The sequence below is a fragment of the Chelonoidis abingdonii genome, unplaced genomic scaffold (assembly GCF_003597395.2).
Source record: "Chelonoidis abingdonii isolate Lonesome George unplaced genomic scaffold, CheloAbing_2.0 scaffold0004, whole genome shotgun sequence".
Classification (NCBI taxonomy): domain Eukaryota; kingdom Metazoa; phylum Chordata; order Testudines; family Testudinidae; genus Chelonoidis; species Chelonoidis abingdonii.
Window position 1 is genome coordinate 474,307 of NW_027424265.1, and position 9,672 is coordinate 483,978.

General features: G+C 54.0%; 1 pseudogene; it reads left to right on the top strand.

Annotated features, from left to right (window-relative positions):
- The first annotated feature begins 3,454 nt into the window (after window positions 1-3,454).
- LOC142046002 (myosin-6-like) lies at window positions 3,455-5,855 on the top strand (annotated as a pseudogene).
- Window positions 5,856-9,672: the final 3,817 nt, after the last annotated feature.

Genomic DNA, 9,672 nt, shown 5'->3' on the forward strand with positions numbered 1-9,672 from the left:
TCAACACCAGCAGCTGAGGGAGACAGGGGAGGCAAGAGGAGGTGAGAGGCCCAGAAAGTGAGCAGGTCCCGCCCCTCCAACAGCCTTCCTGGGGGGCAGCAGGTGCCTGGCAAACCCCCAGCTCTGGGGTGATGGGGCTGGAGGAGGGGGTTGGGGGTTGGGTGGGGCTGAGCGGGCTTCAGACAGAGACAGAACCCAGCAGGGAGCAACCTTGAGAGGGAAGAACAACTACACAACTCAACAACTACACAACACAACCCCCCAACAACTACACAATGCAACCCCCCAACAGCTACACAAATCAACAACTATACAACTCAACACCCCAACAGCTACAGGACTCAACCCCCCAACAACTACACAACTCAACCCATCAACAGCTACACAACTCATCACCCCAACAGTCCCACAACTCAACACGCCGGCAATTACAGGGCCTCAAATCCCAGCAATTACAAGAGTGAACACCCCACAGCTACACAACTCAACACACCAACAACTACAGGAATCAACATCCCAAGAGCTAAACAATTCAACACAGGAGCAATTGACACAGCAAGGAACTAACACACCAATGCAACAACTAACACGATAAACACAACTGAATATTGGACCATCCAAACAGCAAAACAACTGGCCAATGAGCTCTGCAAACAACTGAACAACTAACCCAGCAAAGACCGAAATTTCTAAGCAAACTCAAGCTAAACAATTGAACAAAGCGACAAGTAGCACAGCAAATAAACAGCTAACCCAGCAAGTAAATAACCGAACAACTAACACACCAACCAACCAAATCGCTGAAACACCAATGAACAAAAAAACAATGACAGAGACACCAATCTTCTAGAGCTGGAGGGGACCTTGGGTCATCGAGTCCAGCCCCCTCCCTTGACTAGCAGGACCAAGTACTGATTTTTGCGCCAGATTCCTAAGTGGCCCCCTCAAAGATTGAACTCACAACCCTGGGTTTAGCAGGCTGGTGCTCAAACCAGAGCTATCCCTGCTCCAAGCAAAGAGCAGAACTAAACGAAGAACAAACCATGAAAGAAACAAATAACACCAAACAGCCACAGCACACAAACGAACACAAGAAATAACCAGCACCACAAACAGCTAACACAGCCAAAAACACCAGAGCAAACAACTAACACACTAAACAAACTACTAACATAACACACGCGAAATAATTAATGCAACAAACCTACACAAGAAACAATAAAACAACTGACACACCAAACAACTAACACAACAAATAAACAAACACCCAACGTACCAAACTAACCCAACCAAGAACCAAAACCTAACACAACCAAACAACTAACAACCAACCAAACCACCCAACACACCGAACTAAGAGAAATACCTAACACACAAAAACAGTCAACACAACAAAAACCTAACACAACCAAACAAAACAACTAACACATCAAACAACTAAACAATGAACACAGTGAACAGCCAAACAACTAAATAATTCAACAGACAATTAAGCAATTCTAACAGCCAGCAATTAATGAAACACATACACACAACTACACAACAGCCCGCCAAGGAAAAAGAAACTGCCTTGAAATGACAAACAAATTGTAAGCAAGCAGAAAAGTGACACCTCCTAATGGAGCAACCCAGCCCCATAGTGTCAACTAAGCAAGTCAGAACTACACTGAGCCCAAGAAATGAACCGGCAAATACAGCACAACCACCACCTAACTATACAACTAAGAGCCAACTGGCTAGCTGGAGGGGTGGAAGGAGGCATGAAGACAGGGGCATCGGGGGAGAGGGATGGAGAGATGGGAGAGGGGTAGGAAGGAGGATGAGGGGTCTGGGGGAGGTGGAGGGCGGTGGAATGGAGGTGTGAAGATGGGGGAGAGGGGTAGGAAGGAAGGATGAGGGGTCTGGGTAGACGGAGGGTGGAAGGCAGCAGATGGAGGCGTTAAGATGGGGAGAGGGGTAGGAAGGAAGGATGAGGGGTCTGGGTAGACGAGGTGTGGAAGGGCGCAGATGGAGGCGTGAAGATGGGGGAGGGGTAGGAAGGAAGGATGAGGGGTCTGGGGTAGACGGAGGGGTGGAAAGGGCGGCAGATGGAGTGAGAAGAAAGGCGAGTCAATTGGAGAGGATGGAGAGATGGGAGAGGGGTAGGAAGGGAGAGATGAGGGGTCTGGGAAGACAGAGGGGTGGAAGGTGGTGGATGGAGTGTGAAGACGGGGGAGTCAGGATGGAGAGAGGGAGGGGTAGGAAGGAGGGATGAGGGGTCTGGGAGGTAGGAAGGTGACAGATGGAGGTGTGAAGACAGGGGGTCAGGGGAGAGGGACTGAGGAGAGGGCGGAGGGATGAGGGATCTGGGTAGACAGAGGGGAGGAAGTGGTGGCAGATGGAGGTGTGAAGACGGGCATCGAGGGAGAGGATGGAGAGATGGGAGAGGGGTAGGAATGGGAGGATGAGGGGTCTGGGTAGATGGAGAGGTGGAAGGTGGCAGATGGAGATGTGAAGACAGGGGCGTCAGGGGAGAGGGATGAGGATAGGGCGGGAGGGATGAGGATCTGGGGTAGACAGAGGTGGTGAAGGGTGGCAGATGGAGGTGTGAGACGGGCATCGAGGGAGAGGGATGAGAGATGGGAGAGGGGTAGTGAAGGGAGGATGAGGGGTCTGGGTAGATGGAGGGGTGCAGGAGGGTGTGGGGGGTGGATGGATGAGGTGTGGAGGGATAGATACAATGGACCTAAGTTTTGTTCATAGCAACTGAAATGAATGAATCTGAATGAAGGGAAGGAAGGCCCTGGGGCATGTGTGAGTGTGAGGGGGCTGGCGGACCCCCTGATATCCGAGGCTCCGAGCCTTTAACCCAGGACCCCACCCCCACCGGGGGGGTTCTTCTTCACATGTTAAATCTTATCACAATAATAACACCAGACAGAAACTGTCTGACTTGACTTCTGTGTCACAAAGCTGGGAGCCCGGACTCCTGGGTTCTCTCCCCAGCTCTGGGAGGGGAGTGGGTCTGGTGGTTAGAGCGGAGGGCTGGGAGCCAGGACTCCTGGGTTCCTCTCTGGCTCTGGAGGGGTCTGGTGGTCCAGAGCCCTGCAGAGAAGCAGCGGCAGGGGAGGGGGCGTGAAAGAACTTCCTAGCGCTGGGACCTGTCAGCCCCCACCCGCCCCCGCAAGGAGAAACAGGCGAGGAAGGCCAATGAGAGTGGAGCTGAGATTTGTCTCTCTCCCCTTTCGCTGACAGCCCCCTCCCCTCCCCGTTATCAGCCTCTGGGACCTTCCAGCCCTCTCCGGAATGCGCCCCGAGGGTGTGGGGGACAGAGGCGGGGGGGGGGGGTCCTGCGAACTGAGCCGCTCCATTCATGGACACATTCACACTGGCTCCTGGCCCGTCGCTCCCATAGGGGGGGAAGCCGGAGTATAAAGGGGGTGAGGGCCCCGGGCGGCACAGATCGCATCGGGCTCCGGCTAACCCACCTGCCTCTGGTGAGATATGGGGTCAGGTCCCCGCATGGGGTGGGGGAGGAGCGGGGGACACTGCGATGAGGGAGTGGGGGCTGGGGGTGGGAGGCAAGAAGGGTTTGGCTGGGGGGATGGTTGGGGTTGGGGAGAGGCAGGGGGGGGATGGGGAGGGGAGGGAGGGGGCTGTAGAGAGGTTGGGCAGGGGATTTGGGGAGGGAGCTCAGGGTGAATCTAAACTGCCCCCCATCTCTCTGTCTCTCCCCCCCACAGGTTTTTCCAATCTCTCTTGTGAAACTCTAATAAGGTGAGTGTGTCACACACACACAGAAGGGGAGCAGAATTAAGGTGCGGTGGGGGGACCCCAGGGCTGGGAGTGGGAGGGACAGCAGGGGGTGCTCTGCCCAGGATGGGGGGGGGCACTGGCAGCACAGGGGAGTTCCCAGGGCTGAGGGGAGGACAGCAGGGGGCACTATCTCTGGGGTAGTGGGGGCCCTGGTGGTGCAGGGGAGCGCCCACTCTCACCTCCCAGCTCTCGCCCCCCCCACCCCAGCATGGGTGACGCCCACATGGCCGAGTTCGGGGCGGCTGCCCCCTACCTGCGCAAGTCGGACAAGGAGCGGCTGGAGGCGCAGACCCGGACCTTAGACCTCCGCAGCGACTGCTTTGTGTCCGATGAGAAGGAGGAGTTCGTCAAGGGCAAGATCGTCAGCCGGGACGGGGGGAGGGTGACCGTCGAGACCGAGAACGGCAAGGTGAGGCCGGGTACAGCGGAGTCGGGGCCAGGTGGGTGAGGTCAGGGGGTCACAAGGGAGGTTGGAGTAGGGACTATGAGGGGTCAGAGGTCAAAGGGGAGGTTAAGGGTAGGGATGGTGAGCGGTCAGAGGTCAAAGGGGAAGATGGGACAAGGGAAGGGTTGATATTAGCGACTGCAGTCGGGGGCTAGAGGGAAGGACAGGCTGTGGGGCACCAGGGTTAGGGGTTAAAGGCCAAATAACGGGAAGAGGTTGGAAGAAACAGAGATGGGGGGTGCTGGTCTGACCCCACAGCTGGTGAGGGGGTGAACGGGTCAGCAGGGGTGAAGCTGGGTGGAGGTAGCACCACCCCCCACCGTTCCCCTCAACTCTCTCTTCCTGCCCAGACGGTGACAGTGAAGGAGTCAGATGTCCACCAGCAGAACCCGCCAAAGTTCGACAAGATCGAGGACATGGCCATGCTGACGTTCCTGCACGAGCCAGCCGTGCTCTACAATCTCAAGGAGCGATACGCCGCCTGGATGATCTACGTGAGTCTGAGGGGACCCCTGCCACCCCCTAGCCCCCCACACACACCTTGCTGGGGTACTCATAGGGTGGGGGAGTCCCTGGGGTCTCCACCCTGCATTATGCCCCTCTGGGAGCTTCTGACTTCTAGATCAGGGGGAGCATCATCTCCCTTCTAGAACAGGGGGAGTAGCCTGCTGTTCTAGATCAGGGTGGGCATCATCTGCCATTTTACATCAGGGGAAATCCCTCCTGTTCTTGTCCCTGTTCTAGACCAAGGGGGTCACCAACTCCTTGTTAGTTTGGGGGTCTGCTTGCATCATCTCCTGTTTGAGATAAGAGAAGAGACCATTGCCCGCATTCTAGATCACAGAGTGAACATTGTCTCCTGTTATAATTCCTCCCTGATCTATCAAGTCCTGTTCTAGATCAAAGGATGTCACATTGTCTTCCTTTCTGGCATCTCATGTTCTAGATCAGGGAAGGTTATTGTCATCTAATCTAGATAAAGGAAGGGGTGTGTTCTTCCATTCTTGGTGGGTCGGGCTTGTCTCTAGTTCTATATTGGTGAAACAGGTGTGTCTCTGGATCCAGATCAGGGAAGGAGTGTTTTATCCCACAATCTAGATGGGGCAGGCACATTGTTTCCAATTCAGACTGGGGAGATGACGTGTCTTTGCTTCTAGATCAGGAAAGGGGCATCTTGTCTAGTTCGTGTATAGAAAACGGTGCATCATGTCCATTCGGATCAAGAAGGGAAGATGTTTCCTGTTCTAGAACGGGGGGCCGTCATAGCACCGACCCCTCTCTCTCATCAGTTCTCACTCGCTTTAGGGTGGTTCTCAATCTCTCACCATGGGCCTTCCCCAGCTGTTCTGATTCTTCTCTCTCGCTCTCTCTCCATCCTTCCTGGCCTGTTCCATTCTCCAGACCTACTCGGGGCTGTTTTGCGTGACGGTCAATCCTACAAGTGGTTGCCGGTCTATAACGCGGAGGTGGTAGCCGCTTACAGGGGCAAGAAAGAACGAAGCCCCCCCAACATCTTCTCCATCTCTGACACGCCTACCAGAACATGCTGACGATTAGGGACCTAACGTGTATCCTAACTATAGCCTTTAACCATACCAATACATATAAACCCTAACCTAACTCTCCCATCCATCCGCCATAACCCTATCCTTAACTATAGCCCTAACCATAACCATAAATATAACCCTAACCTTAACTCTACCCCAGCCATAACCCTATCCTTAACTATACCCTGTCACAGTGTCACCAGGGCATTGCTCTGGAACTGCTCCCTGTAAATCCAGGCAGGACTCTGGGGAGCCTCCTCTCTCAGAGCAGACTGGCTCCAGGGCAAGAAGCTCACATAGCGTCCACCTTCCTGGGTCTGACCCCGGAGCATTCGGGATCCCCTTCCCCACTGTGCGCTTCCCGCAGTCAGTCCATCTGGGTGGAACCCCATTCCTGAGGGCCCTGCCCCACAACTCCGCAGTCAGACATGACTCTCAGCCAGCGTAAAACAGAAGGTTTCTCAGTCGACAGGAACACAGCGTAGAATAGAGCTTGTTAGCACAGAAATCAGTGATTTTCAGCCAAGTCCATCTTGTGGGGAAGGGAGCCCAGAGTCAGAGCTCTGCCCCATCCCCGGGCCCCAAGCCAGCCGAGACTGACTCGCTTCCAGCCCCCCGCCTGGCCCTGCCCGTTGCTCCTCCTCCAGCCTTTGTCTCGCTTCAGGGGCAAGAGTCACCTGGTCACTTTCCCCTCCTGGGTGTCAGGTTACGCATTCATGCAGGCAGCTGGAGCAGCCCCTGCAAAAGTCACACACCTCTATTCCCACTACCTAGACATTGGTGCAATGCACAGGGAAACTGAGGCACACGCAACATTCATGCAATACAGTAAGACTCACATAGGCTCACATACAACAGAACAAGGGAAAATCCCCACTTCATCACATCTCTCCCCCCTTCGAGACCGGACTGAGTGGGGTCACTTTAGCCAGTGACCTGGGCAAGTTCAGGCCTCCCTCTCCGGGACAAACATCAGCTATAACATTTGCCCACCACTGAATGTGGACCACCTCCATCTCACACTCCTGGGAGGACAGACTCCACCTCAGGGGCTTGGCATTGGCCCCTCTCCTGTGGTGCAGCCACAGCAGGGTGAGTGCTGTGGGTACACAGTGAAGCGCCACCCAAATAGATCTGGCTGCAGCCTTTTAAGAGCCCAGTGCAACTCATCTAGGATCTCATCAGGCCTAGGTGTGAGCAGGCACCAGACACGGTGATGGCATTGAGCTTCCGATAGGCCACACAGAATCGGATCAACTCATCTTTCCTGGGGACCAGCCCCAGGGCTGGTGGGTGGCTGGATCACCCCTAAAGCCAGCAGGTCTCTGACCTTTCCCTCCAGGGCCTGGGCTGTGTTCCCAGTTACTCTGAATGGGGATCACCTGAGGGGAGGGCCGGCTCCCGGCTCCACCCAGTGGACAGCTCGGTTAGTGAGCCCAGGCTCGTTGGAAAACAGCTGTTGGTACCAATGCAGCGTCTCTCTGATCGCTGTCTGCTGGGCAGAGGTTAGCTGGTCAGAGAGGGGAACTGATTCCAGCAAGGGGCCGGCTCCTGTCTCGGGGAAGAGACCCACCAGGGGATCTTCCCCCTTCTCCCACTGGCCCCACATGCCCAGTACCGGCCTCTCCCTGTCAGTGTTCGGCTCCATCACGTTGACCTGGTCCCCTCAGTGGCTGCGAGCCTGGGGGCAGTTCCAGCACTTCGTTCTCCTCATCCAGCTGCTTGATGACCTTGAAGGGCCCATCCCAGGCAGCTTGCGGCTTATTGTTCCTCACCGGGATGAGAACCCTCAGCTGGTCCCCGGTGCCATAGGCTGAGCAGTTGTTACCAAATCCCTTTCTTCTCTTGGGCGCCCTGGGTAGATGACGTTCTCCTCTCTTCATACTCGGAATTCACATTGGATGAACTGCAGCAGGAGCTCTCTGGGAAGCAGGCACATGGGCTCACACTGTCTCACGGGGTGGGGAGAACAACAGGCAAGAGGAAAACTCTAGTGCTTTGAGTCACTGTTTTTCCAAAGGTTTGGATGTGAGGGGAGCTTCCCCTCCCATCCGTCCTTCCCCCAAGCCCGCCTGGGCCACCATCTAAAGATAAAAGTCCTCTATGGACAAGATGCGGTTAGTTTAGGTGCTTCCCATAAAGTTTGTGCTGTGCTTGCGCTTCTCTCCCGTGGGTGTCCCATCTTGCTCCCTGGACATTGGGCTATCCTCGTGCATCGTCTTCGTGCATCTCCGGGCTAGCGGGGTTCTCCACAGCTTCATCGTGGGGTCTTGATCCCCTGGGCTTTCAGCTTGCACCCCTTTCGCTGTCCAGGAGTCAGGAGAAGGAGCGGCTGCTTGTGTGCTCTACAACATTCGAGCCCCCTTATTTTTCCTGACTTGTTCCCTCAGTGTCCACCTATTACTATGCGCATGCTCTGGGTTCTTCTGGGGTGCAGTTTTACCACTAGCTCACCTAGTTTCACTCAGACCACCAGCGGCACGATGCGATTCGCGTGGAATAGTGCCCCGTAATCTAGATAGCCAGCCGTGGACTCAATTTCGTGCTCGCGAAGTTCTTTCTTCTCAGGGCAAGACTGATCTCAGTTCTTAGGCTAAAGTAAGCTGTTTCACTCTGTGGCTTCTCACTGTGTTCGTGAGGTTCTTGACACGGTGTTGCATTTTTCAGGCTCTCGTGTGTCCCTCCCTTGTACTCTTCTCTCAAGTCACACATAGATACGGGCAGTCTTTTTGAGGCAGTGGTGTCAAGAGGGCTCGCCATTTGCTCTCCCTTTTCAGCCTCTGATGCATTGTATGATGTTGACTTTATCAGATGGTTATTATCAGTCGAGAATCCAGGGAAGGGAAACAGCTTTATTATTTGATTGTTAGACAGAAATCATTTTGGATCTTTTCTCTGCGAAAGTGAGTCATTTTGGGGGAGGGACCAAGCCAGGGCTTCTGCTCCCTCTACCTCTATGCGCCCAGATCCAGCTAATGACTGAATCGTGTTTCGCAGCGTGCGTGACACTCTACTGACCTCGTTTTGCTTCCTCCTCAGCTTTCGTTTCTTCGACTTTGGGGGAGCCAAAGCACGTTGTTATGCATCCCCACTCTTGGGTGTATAGGTAGGTTACTAACGAGGTGTTTTGTCTCCTAGCATCCCTGGACGAAGGCAGTTTGTAGCATTGCCTCCACAAAAAGTCCACATACCTCTATTTCCTACACTGTAGACATTGGTAGTTGCAATGCACAGGGGAAACTTGAGGCAACAGTTTGCAGAAACAGTAAGACTCACTCGGCTCAGTACATCACGCATATATAAATCTAAACAAAGGGAAAATCCTACTATCATTCGCTATACTTTCCACATTCGGTAACATAATAATATCTCGGCCACTGTGTCAAATCATATTACTCATGGTCGAACCCTCCCCTGACCAACTAACCAATATACATCTATACCCTGATACGACACCTTTCTGCATCGCTCACTATAGAACACCTCCCGGCTCAATGAGGGTGCGACTCTCCCAGCAAACACCCACTCGCCTGACTTTATTGAGAGTTCCTGTCGCCTACCATCATCTTCGCGACCTCCCTCATGATACTTCTTTTCTTTTCCTCCCCTTTAATCTGACCGCCTCCCCCAATTTTCAACCATCTCACGTTCCACTCCAGGTTATTACGCACTTCACCCTCCTTGATGGTCTAGATACCACTTTCCCATCCAAGCTCTCCCGACTATCCAATTTTTGCTCCCCTCTGCCCTGCTCACTACCTCCTCAATCCACATCCTCCCACCCTCCTCGACGAATTTCCTAAGTACCAATGATCTTTCCTCACTTTCCCTCCTCGCCAACCCCTCTTGCTGTAACCTCGCTCTCCAGCGATGGAGTAAGAGCGT